Below are 15,017 nucleotides of genomic sequence, written 5' to 3' on the forward strand. Positions count from 1 at the left end.
CTAGCCCCCACCTCCCGCCTTGCATCTGGGTTGGGACCGGCTTTGACCAATAAGGTGCATGGGAGGCGAAGTGGCGTCAGCTCCATGCCTGGGCCCCAGGAGACCTTGCACATGTCCACTGACTTTCTCAGAACCCGGCCCACATGCCATGTGCACGGGCTCAGGTCAGCCTGCTGGAAGACAAAGGAGCACCCCATTGAGGCCTCCTAGAGCAACCAGCCCCCACTGACGAGGCATGGGCGAGTCCAGCTGAGACCAGAACTGCCAAGTTGAGTTCAGCCCAAATTGTCAATCCACAGCTACAGAAAGGTCATTCTTAAGCCACCAAACCTTGGGGTTCTTTGTTATGCGGCAAACGTTAACTGATACTGAGCTCAACGTTATTTCTGCTGAAGGACTCACCACCCATAGGAAGTGGCAGAGGGGAATCAGACAGAGTTCTAGATAGGAAGATTAATAGTTTGCCTGGTTCTGCTGAACCAGATGGTTCTTGTTTATCTCTGAGATGGACTAAAAGTTGGCTCACATCACTTAGCAACACCAGCATCAAGATTTGATACAGCAAGTCCGTTTACACCACAGGAAGGATTTAGAGCACCTGAGTTAACTCCCATAAGTGACTCTTGTTTGTGCATGCTTTAACTGTGTCATACTTGTTACCAACCAAGTGAAGGCCCAGCCATCTCCTGCAGGCACCCAGAAGCAGCCCGCTCTCTCGAGTGGACTTATTCCCATGTGGTGGCATATCTGTCCAGAGCCTTGTCACTAAGGCATCAGTGACAAGATTTCTCTAGAACCCCTCAGGTCCAAAAAAAGATCATAATTAAATTTCAGTACCACTAGGACATTTACTCCTATTCTGCATTTTTCTTCGAAAAGATGAAGCCCTTTCTGTAAACTCTAAAGTTGTGTCCACCCTGTGATTACAATTCCCCAAAGTCCAAACAAATGCATGGAGAAAAAAGACTGGAAGGAAAGATTTACAAAACATTAACAGTGGTTATTAGATTGACAACTAGGATTATAGTTACCTTTTTTCTTTTTCTCTACTTTCAAAAAATTTTGGAACACAGAAAATTTTGTTTATATTGAAAAGGGAAAACTTAAAAAAAAAAAAAAAAACCCAAACAAAGCTAGCAATGTTTAGCTATTTGGGAAGGTTCCTTTTATCTGGCAGATTCATCTGTGATTTGCCGGGATGCCGTACCTGGGGAGATGAAAGCTAATGTTTACCAGGTATTAGCATTATGTGCCAGATGCTGTGTGAAGCCCCATTTGGCAGTATCTCATTTATCCTCAGAACCTACTATGAGAAAGCACGATGATTATCACCTCCATTTCACACACAAGGAAATTAAGGCTTGGAGACCTTAAAGGATTTGCTGAAATTGCACGGCAGGTCTGCGGTGCTGACTCAGTGACCGTCTCTCCACGACAGGAGAAATGGGGGGAACTCCATGGAACTTTGGCATTCACCTTCTAGATCAGTGTGGATAATTAGCCTGAACACATGCCTCTAGCAGCAAGCTCGGAGAACTGGTCTACCTTTCTAACAGGGAGCTCTACCCAGCACTCAGCCCAGGGATGAGCGGTCCTGCCCTGTTTGAGAAGAAGGCTAGAGCAGAGCGTGGAGAAAAAGTTGCCATGCCCTTGCCATACTTTTCCATAGTGGGTGTAGCAGTTTGATATAACTGATGAATTCCAAAAAGAAATATTGGATTATGTTGGTAATCTGGACTATTACTGGGCATGATTGAGTTATAATTAGGGCTTTAATTGGGCCACGTCATTAGGGCACTGAGTCTTCACCCCTTGGTGGCTGGGGACTCATGGATAAAAGGCGTGGCAAAGGACAGAGTTGGAGCTTTTGGAGAGAGGGTTTCTGATATTGGAGTTCTGATGTTGGAATTTGATACTGAAGACTTAAACTGGAGCCCTGGGAAGTCAGCACGCAGAGGAAAGAGAAGCCAGCCCCAGGAAGGAAGGAACCTTGAACCCAGAGGAAAGCAAGCCCCAGGAAGGTAGGAACCCAGGAAGCCTGAACCCTGGCAGACGTCGGCAGCCATCTTGCTCCCAATAGACTTTGGTGAGGGAAGTAACTTCTGCTTTATGGCCTGGTATCTGTAAGCTCCTACCCCAAATAAATACCCTTTATAACACCCAGCAGACTTCTGGTATTTGGCTGACTAATACACTGGGTCTAGCAGGGTTGCTGGGAAAATTCTTCCCTCTTGGCTGACTCTCACCTCCACGACAACATGATAATAACAGGATAGATTTAGGTCCCAAAGTAAGCCACTGAACTGTGGGGTGGTTTGTTAAAGGAGGAGGCACGAACCTCTAGATAGCAAAACACTTCTTGCCACCGTAAAAGCACTCCTTAAAGAGCTGTGGCCTGAGTGAGGGGTGGGCAGAACCTGATGGCCCGGCATCCGAAACCGGGGGTCCCGGCCCTGCCCTGCCCCCTCCTCGGGCAAGTCCTGGGCGTCTTGGGGCCTCCGCTTCCTCCTGCACCAAATGAAGGCCTCCCCCAAGTGGTATCTTCTGAGACCCCCTCTCCTTCTGGCATCCTTAGATTAAAGGGGGGGAAATGGTTTTGGAATTTTTTTTTTTTTTTAAGATTTATTTATTTCTCCCCCCCCATCCTGCTGTCTCCTCTCTGTGTCCATTCGCTGTGTGTTCTTCTGTGTCTGCTGGTATTCTCATTAGGCGGCTCCAGGAACTGAGCCTGTGTCACCTCACTCCCTGTTCTGCTACGTCTTCTTATTTTCTCTCCTCTGTGTCTCTTGTCGCGTCATCTTGCTGTGCCAGCTCTCCACGTCGGCTGGCATGCCTGCGTGGGGCGGCTTTCCTGTGCGGGGCGGCATTCCAGCGTGGGCCGGTGCTCCACGTGGCCAGCTCACCACATGGGCCAGCTTGCCCTGGGCATCGAACCCTGGACCTCCTGTACGGCAGATGGGAGCCCAAATGCTTGAGCCACATCCGTTTCCCCAGAAATCTTAACATGTGCTCAAAACAGAAATCCAAATGAAACATCCAAACTGCTCTAAACCAAAAAGAAATGGGAAGTGAGGCTTTGTCTTCTGGTCCCGAGGCCACAGATTTTTAAAAATGCCTTCTGGGCTCTAGCTTGCTGGTGGCACAGCGTCATTCTCTACAAACCACTCCCGGGGGAAGCCTCTTGCACCGCTCCTGCTCACATACGGCAGGTAACCCCTTGCTGTTCGCCAAGCGCACAGGCGAGCTGCGTCCCCTTTTCATCTCCTTGCCTGCCTGGCCACCCTGCTGAGCAGCCAGGGCCAGGGGTCTGGTCTCCCCACGGCCAGGCTGGGGACCTCTGCACTGGCCGCCCCTTCAACAGCACGCGCTGCACTGACTTCCGAAAGTTCTCCATTCACCGGTCTGTCTCGTGCTCCACCACATCCCTCCTGCCTAGCAAAGGCCTCTGCATGCAGCATGTGCCCAATAGATGTTTGTGGAATGAATGGACGTACCATCGGAGGGCTGAGAGTCCTCAGGGTGTTGGCCTCATTTCTGCTCGTGGGGTCTTTCTCGACGGCCAAGTAAATTGTGGTTAGCACCCTGATGCGCGGTACGGACCACTGCCCCCACCCCCGACTCGCCAGCAGGGAAGGTGGGCCGTGTGGCTTGCACCTGGGTCCCCTTGCGTTGGCCCGACGTGGTGAATGACCCCCATTCATGGCCAAAGTCTCCTGCAGGTGTGACCTGCAGAGCAGCGCTCCATGGTGCTTTTACCTGTCCTGGAACCAGCTACAGGTCTTTTTTTTTTTCCCTCTCCCTTCGACCCCCCCCCCCCACCCTGAAGTTGTCTGCTCTCTGTGTGCATTTGCTGTGTGTTCTTCTGTGACTGTTTCTATCCTTATTAGCGGCATTGGGAATCTGTGTTTCTTTTTGTTGCGTCATCTTGCTGTGTCAGCTCTCCGTGTGTGCCGCACCATTCTTGGGCAGGCTGCACTTTCTTTCGCGCTGGGCGGCTCTCCTTACGGGGCGAACTCCTTGTGCGCGGGGCTCCCCTATACAGGGGACACCCCTGCGTGGCAGGGCACTCCTTGTGTGCATCAGCACTGCGCATGGGCCAAGTGCACACGGGTCAAGGAGGCCCGGGGTTTGAACCGCGGACCTCCCATGTGGTAGACGGACGCCCTAACCACTGGGCCAAGTCCGCTTCTTTATCGCCAGGTGTGTCAGGCCTTGGCAGTCACGGCTGCCACTGGGCATCGCATTTGGCCTGAAAATCACCCCCTGCCCGAGCAGTGCCTAAAGAGACGCAGACGCAGCACTGCCCGGCCTCAATAGTTCTAAGCCTAACACAACCCGCACAAAATTCCTCAGCGGGAAGCTGCAGTTGCCGCTCACATCTGTCAGTCTTCGGAGCCCGAAGACCATTTCTTAAAACATGACCCACTCTCACATCCAGAAGGATCTAATGTGGGCATGCTGGCACAGCAGGGCAGCTGCACATTGCATGTAAGGGGTGTCGCTCGTCCCAGATACATTGATTTGTGAATTTACTAGACCTATTTTCCAACAGAGGGCAGTAGAGGGTCTTGTTCAAACAAAATCAGTTGATCTGAATTTTTTGCCAGAAGTAAAGAAATTTTACTTTTTTTAAAACTAGCGGTGTTATTTACTGCTTTGCACCAAGACAATGGGCCCAATCTTGCTCCTTACGTGACAAAATTGCTTCTGTTCCAGGAAAAGGAACATGTGACCCTTTTGCCTGATTCTGGTTTTTGATACAGATCTCAAAGCTCCCAGCCTTGAGGTTACCAAGTATTGGTTCCCCAGAAACCGCACTGTGGGACAGGCCTGCCCGGAGCCCAGCGGACCTGCCCAAAGAGCGGCACGGAAGGGACGTGGCTCGAGCAGCCCAGGGTGCCGTCCGCTCCGGCCCAGCTAACTGTCCCCTGCACAGGGCAGCGCGGATTCCGGCTGGAGCCCCGGTGCCTGCCTGTGCCCCGGAGGCCGATGGCACCCTCGGGCCCCTTCTGGCCAACGGGACTCCTTCCTCAGCACCCTTGTCCAGTGCCACTTTCTCTCAAAGGTGTCGGGGAACGTTTTTGGAAAACTGAGTTTCTGGTGTTGGCGTTAAGGCGCAGGTTTATTATAAAGTAGAATTCAAGCTTCTCAGCAATCGAGACACATCAAGACGTGGCGGCATTGCCCCTCCACAGCGGGCCTCCTCGGGCATGCACGTCCGCGCCCACTAGCCCTCACAGGAACCCTGCGGGAAGCCGGGGAGAAGTGGTGGCAAAGCGACGCCTTTGCTTCTAGGAAAGCCCGCTCCGAGGGTGCTGGACTGCGGTTCGTGATGAGTCTGAGCTGGAACCTCGCAGCCCCACGCTATCTTCCAAGCCCATGGAGTCAACGCTTTCCTGGTGCCTTTTCTGGAACCTTCCAGGGCTTGCTTTGCAAGGAGAGACTCAAGCCAGGCTTCCCGTCTCTGGGAGCTGAGGGAGCACCTGCTTTCTTTGTGTCCAGGCTGGTCTTGATGGGAGTCCCAACCTCCCGACAGACTCACCCAATTTCCTGATATAAACGCCCGTCGAAACCTGCCAGAAAACTTGCAGGGAAACGGCAGCTTTCCCCCAGTAGCCCTAGTGAGGCAGGGCCGCGCATGGCACCGAGCCCTTCCTTCCTTCTTCGGGTGCGTGAGGGACAGGCTGGATGACTTCGTGGTGTACAGGCTCCTTGCCCTCGGTGGCTTCTCCCAAATCCTCAGCTCCTTCTTTGGATGAACCCGGGGCCTTCTGTTTACTGGCCTCTTCGGTGACTCAACTATTTACATAGCACGTCTCTGTCTTGAGATGTCAACTGGGCCACACCAGCCCAATATTTACTTCCAAACGTAAACAAGCCCCCGCCGAACGTCGCTGGCACATGGCTTTAATTCTCCAACGGCGCGAGGTGTGCGTGTGTGTGAGTGTGTGCTCGTGCGTTTTCTTTTCCTCTGGAGCAGAAGCCAGGATGGGGCCGTGACAGCCTGGTTTGGAGGGAAGGTGATAATCTCCATGTCCTTTGGAGGGGCCGTCCCACCCTACCCATTTTTCGGAGCCATTTCGCAGATACATTTCTCTAAGCTTTTCTGTTTGAGGACAGAAGTCAAATAAAAACCACGAGCCCAAAGCCAGCCCTAGAGCAGCTGCCTCTCGGAGCATGCCCAGCTCACGGCGGTTTGTGGAAGCCCTTTCCCGAGGGTGCCAAACTCACTCTTGAGCCTCTCTCCCCCGCTGGCGAGAGGGCCACGCAAACCAGCTCCAGGCCTCCTCAGGGAAGAAAGGGGCTGGCGAAGAAGCCATGGCGTTTCTCGTTGCTCCAGCCATCTCGGTTTGCAAAGGGCCAAACAGGAGGAAGGAGGAGAGGATACTACTGCAAGCAGGAGGAGAGGGTGGCCTGTGTGTTTTGGCCAACTACAAGAGAGGGAGAGAGGAGGGGGGAGGGAGGGAGGGAGAGCGTGTCTGTGTGTCTGGGCCCCACACGAGGGAAGGGGTTTCTCTTCCATGAGGGAGAACCACCGCAGCCCCTTCGCTCTTTCCATGTGACGCCAAGTCTGGCTTGATGAATTGAAGATGCTCCTTCAAGTTGTACGAGAAGTTTCTATCCCTGCTGGACCCCCAAAGAGGGAAATGTCCTCAGGCGTCTTCAAACCCAGTCAGGAGGCAAACGAAAGGAGAGGGGATTGCATTTGGATTCCACCCCCGCCCCCCCCCCCTCAAAAAGAGCTTCATATTTCAAAGTTCTCTTCTCGCATGGTGGTTTGGCCGGCCACTGTAATCCTCGCACATACCATTTAAATTACGGCTCCCGGGGTCTGCTCACATCTCGGCTTTGGGAAGCCAGTTAGGATCTATTTCAGCGTTTGCAGAAGCGTCTGGGCAGCTCGGGGCCTTGGCTGTGGCTTTGGGGCCGGAGCCAGGGCCTGCTGCCCCCGAGCAAGAGACTGCCTGAGATGCCAGAGGGCGGGCCTCCTGGGAGGACCCCGGGCGGCTGAGGGTGGGCAGGGGGCCTGGGGCTCGGCTCTGGAAAGGGCTCTCTGCTTTAGAAACACGGTTAATCGGGGGTGTGCAGGTAGCACCCAGGAGGCGCTGGCACAGGGCACTGGGAAGGCACCAGCGGAGCTCGCGGCTCCGGGAGGTTTCGGTACCATGTGAGGGTTTGTGTTTCCAAGACAGCTTTGGGGAAGAACCACAACGGGCTCATCAGCTCAAATGGCAGGACCACGAGTTAGGAGCAGAGTCAAGAGCCACCCTGAAGGGCAGCTCAAGAGGTGTGGCCACTCTACGAAGGAGAGAAGAGTGGAATGTCACCCGCCATCTCCAAATGTCCTCGGGGGAGTGTTCCCTGGTCAGCAGTGACGACTGGGAGCCACTCGGTGGCCTGTCCATTGAGAGGAGTGGAGGGAGCTATACAAGGTAATGCGGTGATAAGCCAGACCATTACGACCTCCCCTGCAAGTCAAACATCAGGCTGGACTGTGGGCCCATTACGCAGATTTCCGGACCACCCAGTGATCTTGGATCTCTGTTCCCTGCATTTAATGCCTGAGTCTCAGGATACTGGCACAGGAACCAGAGTTGACAAGAGGTCTGTAGGGGAAGTTTCAGGCCTAACAAAACCACCTACGCCAAGCAAGTTCCTTACTGCATTACATCTTCTTTGGTTGTTGTTGCGTCATCTTGTTGCACCAGTTCTCTGCACTGCTTGGGCCAGCTCGCCTTTACCAGGAGGCCCCGGGAATCAAACCTGGGACCCTCCATGTGGTAGACGGGAGCCCGATCGCTTGAGCCACATCCGCTTCCTGTGCAGTACGTCTTCACTTAATAGACTTCCCACTATGACATGAATGTGGCGCCAAGATTTACTTTCTTCCCCAAAGGAGCTCAATGGTGATTTTTGTCTATGACACTGTGGAAGAGAGATGAGACGTCGTCTACTTTAAAACAGAACAGAACTTCTAGGTAGGCGACTCTTCCTCCTTTTTAATTGTGACTTTCAAAGAAAAGATACAAATTTTGCCCATATTTCTGAACATCATGATTGTGGTGGATTAAAGAGGGCCACAAGGGAAGCAGATTTGGCCCAGTGGTTAGAGCGTCCGCCTACCACATGGGAGGTCCACAGTTCAAACCCCGGGGCCGCCTGACCCACGTGATGAGCTGGCCCACGCGCAGTGCTGATGCGCGCAAGGAGTGCTGTGCCACGCAGGGGTGTCCCCGCGTAGGGGAGCCCCACGCGCAAGGAGTGTGCCCTGTGAGGAGAGCCGCCCAGTGTGAAAAAAGCGCAGCCTGCCCAGGAGTGGAGCCACACATGTGGAGAACTGATGCAGCAAGATGACGCAACAAAGAAACACAGAATTCCAGTGCCGCTGACAAGAATGTAAGCAGACAGAATAACACACAGTGAATGGACACAGAGAGCAGACAACTGGGGTGGGTGGGGGAGGAAGGGGAGAGAAACAAACAAACAAAAAAAGACAGCCACAAACCCTTTGTCGCTCCGCCCATTGAGAGGCAGGGTTTATTTTCCTTCCCTCTCAGATCTGCGCTGGCAGGTGACCGCTGTGACCTGCAGTGTGGAGGAGGCCACGCTGCGCCAGTTCTGGGCTCACCGTTGAGACAGCCGGCAACTTTGGCCATGGTCGTTTGGAGCCGAGCTGTCGTCTACAAAGGCAGACGACTGCGACAGAAGGACCACACGGAGAAGACATGGGTCGCCATGAGAAGGAGAGGGCCAGCTCAGTCCCACCTTCCAGCAGGCCCTGCCAGGCTGCCAGGCCTGCTCTTCGGACCGGCCCCGCCACCAGCTAAATACCCCTAAGTGGCCCCACTCTATGTCCTGGGGAGTAGAAGAATCACCCAGTCAAGCCTGTCTTGAATTCCCGACCCATAAATTTGTGAGATATAATTTATATGGTTGTTTTAAGCCTCTCAGCTTCGGGGGTGTTTGTTACGTAGCAGTAGCTAACTGGTATAACCCTACGATTTAGGCAGCACCATCATATTCATAAAACCCTGCTGGAGTGAATGCCTTGGGGTATCTGTCTGTTTTCCCTCTTTCCTGAGAGTGACCGCCACCATACACCCATTGGGCGTCTTCCTTCCCCATTCTAGTCTTAGCTGCGTGGATCAATTGGAGATACATGACCTGAGCTCCACTGGCCGATTCTCTCCCTGCCAAATCCCTGCCTTGGTGACAGGAGTGGCCATCTGACTCAAGGTGGGCCAACTGCATTCTGTCTCCCAGAAACGTGGAATTAGGAGTCAGAGGAGGCTGAGCAGGCTGTGATTGGGCGTCACTGAGATGTAAATTTGGAGGGACTGGGGGCACCCACCTTCTACTGTGTGCAGGGAACAGTGGAGCAAGCTGACCTGCTGTGGGAGAAGATGAGGCAGGTGTGGGGGGCTGGGTAGGGGGCTGGATGGGGGGTGGGGATGGGGAGCTGGATGGGGGAAAGGCTGGGGGCTGGGTGGGGGCTGGATGGGGGGAGGGCCTGGGTGGGTGGTTGGGTGGGGGGCTGGATGGGGGGAGGGGCTGGGGGCTGGATGGGGGAGGGGCTGGGAGGCTGGGTGGGGGAGGGCCTGGGTGACTGGGTGAGGGGCTGGCTAGGGGGAGGGGCTGGGTGGGTGGCTGGGTGGGGGGCTGGATGGGGGAGGGGCTGGGAGGCTGGGTGGGGTGCTGGATGGGGGAGGGGCTGGGAGGCTGGATGAGGGAAGGGGCTGGGGAGCAGGGAGAACGGCTGCCATGGTTTCTGGAAAATCTCCAGGCCTGGATGCACACATTTCTTTTGGGATCTGTGAGTGCCTGTGCATCCTTAGAATTCTCTCGTCCTTTTTGCACAAGTGCCTATGAATGGGTTTGCTTTCTTACAACGAGAAAAAAAAATGACTTCTGTGATGCCGGAGGTCAGCCCTGAAGAGAAAGCGTCTCAGGCCAGCGAGGAGTCGGCAGTTTTCTTCTGTGGACTTCCCTCCTGCGAGTCTGGAACGGCCTGGGAGTGAGCTCAGCCCAGCTCCCCGCAGCCACCCTGCTCAGGCCAACCCTCACACCTCCTTCTCCAAACTACGTTCATATATATATATATAGTTTTTAATTTTTAAAAAAGATACTTAGATTACATAAATGTTACATAAAAAATATACGGGGGAAGAGAATTTGGCTCAATGGATAGGGTATCCACCTACCACATGGGAGGTCCGCGGTTCAAACCCCGGGACTCCTTGACCCGTGTGGAGCAGGCCCACGCGCAGTGCTGATGCCCGCAAGGAGTGCCCTGCCACGCAGGGGTGTCCCCGCGTAGGGGAGCCCCAAGCACAAGGAGTGCGCCCCGTAAGGAGAGCTGCCCAGTGCAAAAGAAAGCGCAGCCTGCCCAGGAATGGTGCCGCACACACGGAGAGCTGACACAGCAAGATGATGCAACAAAAAGAAACACAGATTCCTGGTGCCACTGACAAGAATACAAGTGGGCACAGAAGAACACACAGCGAATGGACACAGAGAGCAGAAAACTGGGGGAGTGGGGAAGGGGAGAGAAATAAATTAAAAAAAAAAAAAACATACATAGGGGATTCCCATTAGCCCCACCTCTCCCCTCCCACACGTCCCCACATTGACAGTGGCCTTCATTAGTGTGGTACATGTGTCACAGCTGAGCAACACATTTTGAAGTGCTGCCACGGAGCGCGGATTATAGTTTACATTGCCATGTGCGCTCTCTCTCGCACCGTTTTGTAAGTCCCAAACTACTTTGAGTCCCCTCTTCCCCTCTGCTGCGGGGCCTCCAACCAGGGCCTAAGCTAAAAATAAGGAGAAAAAAGAATTAAATTAAATTAAAAAATAAAATAAAATAAAAGTAGGGGGAGAGTGCTGTCCTTTCCTCCCCGACCCTCCAGTCCAGTGGCCACCGGATCCTGCCTGTTCTAACGTGGCCCCCTCTCCCCGCCTATGGCCGGCCGCTCTCCCCACACAGGCACCAGGTGGCCACCGTGGAGCTCGGCTGCTGCACCGCTCGAGCACCTGGCACCTCCGGTGACAGTGGGCCCTGAGTCCCACAGCAGAGAAGCCCCTTTCGGGGACTGACTCGTCCCCCGGCCGCCTCAGGAGATGCTCTCCACACACCCCTCTCCCGCGGTGTGCATTATCCCCCTGCCCTTCCCTGCCTCCTTGTGCGTCTTTAGCCTGTAAGACCTCTGCCCCTCAAGTGCTGGGGTCTTCTTGCAGAGGGCCCCGGGGGGAGTGACTGGCCTAAGCCCCCACGGCTGGCATGTGCCAGGGCTGGGACACCACCCCCCGGCACCCACCTCCATGGCTCGCCGCTCACCCCTCACCCACCTGCGGCCCCCAACCCCCCCGTGGCCGGTGGGGACCAAAGTACCTCGTTCCCAGAGCAGCAGGCCTGCAGCAGCCGCCACCCCACGCATGCTCAGAGGTCTAGATGGTGAGGGGCTCAGGCGGGCAAGGGCCACGTTCAGTTCTGCCCCCCAGGGCCCAGCTCTGTGTTTGGGTCACAGCAAGCGTCCAGGTGACGAGAGTTGAAAGGAAATACTGCTCTGCAGGCTACTAGCAAGGCAGGTGCTTCTGTTTTTCCAATTGTGATGCCTTTTTATTTTGTTGTTGTTTTTTTAAAGATACATAGATCACACAAAATGCTACACTGAAAATTTAAGAGGTCCCTTTTACACCCACTTCCCCTCCTCCCCCCCTACTCCTCCTACATCAACAACCTCTTTCATCATCGTGGCACATTCATTGCATTTGGTGAATACATTTTGGAGCACTGCTGCACCACACGGATTATAGTTTACCTTGTAGTTCACACTCTCCCCCATCCACTCAGTGGGCTATGGCAGGATATATAATGTCCTGCATCTGTCCCTGCAATATCATTCAGGACAACTCCAAGTCCTGAAAATGCCCTCACATCACACCTCTTCTTCCCTCTCCCTGCCCTCAGCAACTCCAGTGGCCACGGTCTCCACATCAAGGATGCAGCTCCTTCCATTGCTAGAGTCACAGTAGTTCTACAGCTGGGTCGAAGCCCCCTCTCGACTTAGAGGTGGAGGGGACATCGCCAGCCCAGGGTCGCAGGATGGAGGACAACAATACGGACTAGAGCTGAGCAGGTTGGACACAGGCAGCCTCGTGCCACAGCGCCCCCGAGGCATGTTTACATCCTTTTCCTCCTGTCTGGGCTACAGTGCGCGCTGCGCCCCTTGTCCACTGCGCCCCTGCTCTTTCCCCGGTCGCAGCGGAGGCCCGCGGCTGCCCTCTCAGGCCCTGGCTCTTTGGACCACAGCCTGGCCTCGGGGTCAGGGCACAGCCTGTCAGTGCCCTTCAGCAGCTGCCCTTTAAACAAACACAGCTGAAGCAGAGCGGAGTACATGGGGGGCAGAAGGGGGCTGGACTGTGCAGTGGGGAGGGACGGCGCCTGAGGCCGCAGGGGGGTCCCTATTCTGTGTCCCTGCCTGGCCCCGCACACCTCCCATTTCAAGAGCACACGTACAGGCGGAAGGAAGTACCGAGCACACACACACGAGCAGGCACACACGCGAAACAAAGCCTGCGGGGCCAGCGAGAAGCCGTCTTTTCAGGTCCCACACGTGGCACTGGCTTTGTTTCCCGCACACAGCCTCAACGGGCAGGACACGGAGTTGAGCCGAGGGGGAAAAGAGAGAGAATTACGTCTCTCTATGGCAATTTGGATTGAACAAACAATAAACTGTCAGATTTCAGGAAAAAAAGAAAAAAGAGGCGAGACGCACTGTTGGTAAATAGGCTGGGATACGTGAATTGGTATAACCTTTCCAGGGGGCAATTTGCAAGATGTAATAAAAGCCTTAGAATAAGCATTCCTTTTGACTCGATAATGCCATTTCTTGGGTTTCATCCTAAGAAGTTAATGAAGGATTTGTGTAAAGATTTGGCTCTAAGTATGTTCACTCCAGCACCCTTAAGAGAAGCGTGAAGCCAGGATTAAACCAGCTTTCCACACCAGGGGCCTGGAAGTAACTGCAGTGAAAGTTATGCAGCCTTAAGACAGTGCTGGGAATGGGCTTTTAACTACGTGGAAAGTATTCTCAGTATTGTGTTCTTTGAAAAACGTAGGCTGTGAAATAGCCTGAGATAATGTCAACTTATTGTGGCAGTTTGAGATTAGGTGTGAATTCCAAAAAGAGAGCTTATGTTTGTAAACTGGTCTCCTCCTCTGGGTGTGGGCCCCTTTGATTGCATTAGATTCAGCTGAGATACCTTTGATTAAATTATGTTAAGATTAGGGTTTTGATTCAACCTCGTCAGTAGGGGGTTACTCAGGTTAAGTCCCCCTCTCTTGGTGGGCTCTATCAAAGGACACTCACTCAAGAAGACACACAGAAGATACATGAGAAAAGAGAAAGAGCCCTGTAGATGCCTGAGGAGAGAACTTTGACGCTGCGGCCCCGGGAAGAGACAAGCTCAATGCCAGCCTGTAGCTGACAGAGAGGAAGGCTGAGCCCCCGCAGAGACGGGCAAGCACCTTGCTTCAGCACGTGGCACTCGCTTTGGTGAGAAAGCAACCTTGAGTTGGACTCTTTTGGGCCTTGTAACTATCAGCTTTTACTCCAAATAAACACCCTTTATAAAAGCCAACAGAGTTCTGGTACTTTGCATCCTCACCTCTTTGGCTTACTAATACACTTCTTTTCAAGTAATGTGCTCAATATATTTCTCTTCAACCTCCAGACACCTTTTTAAGGGCTGTATCTCTAAATTTAAAATAATCAGTCCAATTGGTCATCTGAAAAAATGTACAAGAAACACTCTTTTCCCTGTGTTTCTAGAATTCTCACTTTTTTTTTTCCTGATTAATAATTGGGCCCACTGCTTTAACTTTAGAGGTACTTCACCTGAAAATATATTTATTACTGGAGAATATAATGTGTATCCTGTTAAAAAATAAGTTGATCCGTATTCCAGGTTCGTGTATATATATGGAAAGAAGCAGGTCATGAAGAGGCACAATCCTGTGCTCACAGCGGTTAATTCTGGGCTGTGGATCCTGGGTGTTTTATAACTTTTTTTTTTTTTTTTTGGTTAAACATAAAATTGATTTTAAATTTCTCTGCCTTGGCTTTTGTAATTTAGTCATATATTTTGAAGATCTGATAATAGCAGATTGCAGATACAATGCAACATACCTTCTAAAGCTGCATAGAATTTTGCTTATATACATCATAATTTAACCCATGCCCCACAGATGACACTTATGTTTCTTAACTAGTGAAAACTATATTCCAAAAGTTTTTTTCTCTTACTGAGATGTTAACATGCTTGACGAATAAATACACATTATCTTACAATCCCAAAGCAATCAAGTATTTGAATTTAAAACATCCATCCACAGTAATTTGAGAGGCTGTTCCCACCCACATCTGTAACCCAGAACCCTGGAAAAGCAGGGGCTTTGGTGTAAGGAAGACTCAGCCACGGCCCTGGTGCCGGTACAGCCGCTGGGGACACCGAGGAGACCAGCACAGACTTGTCCCGCACTCACCTGGAAGGCCCCCTGCCCCGGCGGAGGAGCTGAGCCTCCACGGAGGACACCGTCAGTCGTGAACAAAGGGGCTCTGAAATAAAAGGGCTCACAATCCCTGGGAGGAGAGCGTGAGGCCAAGAAGCCCCCTTAGACTGGGAGAGGGATCCTTCCTGGAGAAAGTGACGGAGGTGGGGGCCACCTGCAGATGAACCACTGTGGGGCTGGAGGAACTTAGGGTGACGGTACCCAGGCAGTGCTGTAAATCTAGCCCATTCCAGCTCCCCGAGCTCTGCGGGCAGAAAACCTTCTGAAATTCCCCAAGGGGAAAAGAACACAGAATTGCTCTGCAGTTCTAGCTCTTTCTTCAGGTAAATGGTAAAGCACCCTATTCCCAGCTTCTGTTTCGGAGTGAGGCTCCCACCACCCTTTATTTGGACAAGTGGTAACACTGTCAGGGAAGATAAGAGACAACGGGGGAAGCGGCTGT

General features: G+C 52.9%; 1 protein-coding gene across 2 annotated transcripts in view; it reads right to left on the bottom strand.

The window, feature by feature from the left end:
* Positions 1–15,017, bottom strand: part of ITGA9 (integrin subunit alpha 9) — a 391,370-nt gene that overhangs the window by 6,977 nt on the left and 369,376 nt on the right. The window lies entirely within an intron of this gene.

This window comes from Dasypus novemcinctus, chromosome 31 (genome assembly GCF_030445035.2).
Source record: "Dasypus novemcinctus isolate mDasNov1 chromosome 31, mDasNov1.1.hap2, whole genome shotgun sequence".
In the NCBI taxonomy this organism is placed as follows: Eukaryota; Metazoa; Chordata; class Mammalia; order Cingulata; family Dasypodidae; genus Dasypus; species Dasypus novemcinctus.